At 54.6% G+C, this 3,075-nt stretch overlaps 1 protein-coding gene across 5 annotated transcripts in view; it reads left to right on the top strand.

Annotated features, from left to right (window-relative positions):
- Positions 1-3,075, top strand: part of FOCAD (focadhesin) — a 293,131-nt gene that overhangs the window by 191,967 nt on the left and 98,089 nt on the right. The window lies entirely within an intron of this gene.

The following is a 3,075-nucleotide window of genomic DNA, read 5'->3' as shown; positions in this document are numbered from 1 at the left end:
CTGCAGTCTGACCAGCGCCCGATAGAGGGGGAGTATCACCTCCTTGGATCTGTTTGTCATGCATCTGCTGATGCACGATAAAGTGCCATTAGCTTTTCTGATGGCTTCGTCATACTGACAACTCATGTTCATCTTGGAGTCCACTAGGACTCCTAGATCCCTTTCCACTTCCGTGCCACCAAGCAGGTCATTTCCTAGGCAGTAGGTATGGTAGACATTTTTCCTCCCTAGGTGCAGTACTTTGCATTTCTCCTTGTTGAATTGCATTCTGTTGTTTTCTGCCCATTTCTCCAACCTGTCCAGGTCTGCTTGTAGTTGTTCCCTGCCCTCCGGCGTGTCTATTTCTCCCCACATTTTTGTGTCATCTGCAAACTTGGACAGAGTACACTTCACTCCCTCGTCCAAGTCGCTGATGAAGACATTGAAGAGTATCGGTCCTAGGACCGAGCCCTGCAGGACTCCACTGCCCACACCCTTCCAGGTCGATACTGACCCATCCACTACAACTCTCTGGGTGCGACCCTCTAGCCAATTCGCCACCCACCGGACTGTGTAGTCATCCAAGTCACAGCCTCTTAACTTGTTCACCAGTATGGGGTGGGATACCGTATCAAAGGCCTTCCTGAAATCTAAGTATATGACGTCAACCCCTACTCCTGCGTCCAGGCGTTTTGTAACCTGGTCATAAAAAGAGACTAGATTAGTCAGGCATGATCTACCTGCTATGAACCCGTGCCGGTTTCCCCTCAGCATAATTTTTCCTGCCTTAGAAATGATTGCCATGGTCAAGTTAATGATTGTACCCGCCTCCGTTCCACCAGGAGTTCACGCGCCGCCTTCGCCCGGACCCGATATCTTGCACACCCGGACTTCGTTGGTACACCCCAGGATTTGCCCCGCCTGGTATAAAGGGAGACCCCAGAACTCGCCTGCCACGCCTTTGATGACTCTTTCAGTGGGGGGGTCTTCCCTCGGGGCATCCCCCGGTGCTGGCGCGCTTCTTCGCGGGAACTCTCGGGGCTCCGTCCTCCCCTACACCCCGGCCATACGCCCCCCTCAGGTCTTCCTATCCTGGCCCCCAATCCGTCCTCGTCTCGCCCTCTCTTGGTTCAGTCCCGCTGGTGACTACCAGCGGTCTTCGGACCGGGCGTGCCTCTCGCCGTAGGGATGCTGACCTGTTCCCTCCTTCCTTGGAATGCAGATGTCCACTCTGCTCCCCCAATAGTTCTTGCTGCAGTTACCCGTGCCGTCGGCTCTGTAGCGCAGAGTACCGCCCCTTGGCGCAGCTGTCGCCCCCCCGGCCGCCTCAGGTGTTGGGTTCCCCGCTGGCTGTTGCCCCCTTCACGGGGCTGACCTCTCCCCTCGTCGTCTCGCTCCCGGGTGCTCCGCCGCGCTGCTCGCAGCCTGCTCCGTCGCGCTGCTCGCAGCCTGTTCCGCCTCTGCGCGGCGTCGTCCCGCACTCAGCAGGTGCTACGCCGCGTTGCTCTCAGCCTGCTCTGCCGTGCTGCTTGCAGCCTGCTCCGCCTCTGCTCGGCGTCGTCCCGCACTCCGCAGGTGCTCCGCCGCGTTGCTCGCAGCCTACTCTGCCGCGCTGCTCGCAGCCTGCTCTGCCTCCACTCGGCGTCGTCCCGTACTCCGCGGGCGGCGGCTGATCCCCTGCTCGTTGGGGCTCCGCGCCCCATCTCTCTCCCTTCAGCCTCCCCGCTACCTCGGCGTGGCCACCATTTGTTTCTCCCGTCCGGCGTGCCCCGCCCCCGCCGTTCCGCCGCAGCCGGATAAACGCCCGGCTGACGACCCGCGCCCGCGCCGCCCGCGCCTGGGGTGCCCGGCTGACGACCCGCGCCGGCGCTGCCGGCGCATGGGGTTTCCTCGTCTCCTCCAGCCCTGCGGGAGGTAAGCAGACCCCTTGGCCGCCGCGGGGGTCTCCCAGTGCCCCCGCTCCCCTGGGACAATGATCTTTCTCACTTTCTAACTAGATGCTCAAGAAATATTCCCACAAAATTTCCAAGGGATGTACAAATATGCAAGTTATTTTCAGACTCCTTTCAAGCAGAAGCCCAAGTAGAGGCCAAAGTTCAGTTAATATTGTTCCAGTCTACCACTGTATAAAGAAGCTGAAAGAATCTGTTTCTGTCATGTGACAGATATTATAGGTTTGTTTGAGAGAGAATTGCTGTTTGTAAAGACCTTGGTGGAAGTACTTACATTTGTAAGCAGATCACTTCTTTGACCCTGAATAAGTGAATACTGCAGTTGCCTAAGATTTGAATCTTATTTACTGATTTGTGCGTTAGCACTGGAAACCAAGCTGAACATCAAGAACCTTTGGGTTAAGTGGAATGGTACCAGTCACTTAATTTATATGACACGCCTTGCAGCTCTCCATGTTCTGTATTTAGCTCCTTTATAAAGTGCTACATCCACTTGCAGCACTTAAAAACAAAGAATAAATTATGCACTTACTCCTAAATGACTACAAAACAGTAACACTTTTTCACTTTGAGTAATTTCCATCAAATTTGTTTTTGTAAACATTTAAGCTGCATAACAACTCTGTGAGTTAAGATTTCATAGACATTAGGGCTGGAAGGGACCTCGGAAGATCATCGAGTCCAGCCCCCTACCCAAAGGGCAGGAAATCAGCTGGGGTCATAGGATCCCAGCAAGATAAGCATCCAGTTTGCTCTTGAAGGTGTTCAATGTAGGTGCTTGAACCACCTCCGGTGGCAGGCTGTTCCAGACCTTGGGGGCTCGGACAGTAATGAAATTCTTCCTTATGTCCAGCCTAAAACGGTCTTGTCGTAGTTTATGACCATTCGACCTAGTCGTCATCCCTTGGGGCGCTCTGGTGAACAAACGTTCCCCCAGATACTGGTGGTCACCCCTGATAAACTTATAGGTGGCCATCAGATCACCCCTGAGCCTGCGCTTTTCCAGGCTAAAGAGCCCCAGGGCTCTCAGCCTGTCATCGTAGGGTCTGCTTCCCTGACCTCTGATCATGCGCGTGGCTCTTCTCTGCACTCTCTCAAGCTTCTCCACATACTTTTTGAATTGTGGAGCCCAAAACTGGAAGCA

This window comes from Alligator sinensis, unplaced genomic scaffold, assembly GCF_000455745.1.
Source record: "Alligator sinensis unplaced genomic scaffold, ASM45574v1 scaffold120_1, whole genome shotgun sequence".
Classification (NCBI taxonomy): Eukaryota; Metazoa; Chordata; order Crocodylia; family Alligatoridae; genus Alligator; species Alligator sinensis.
The sequence above is the reverse complement of the archived record's forward strand: the minus strand, read 5'-3'. Positions and strand labels throughout refer to the sequence as shown.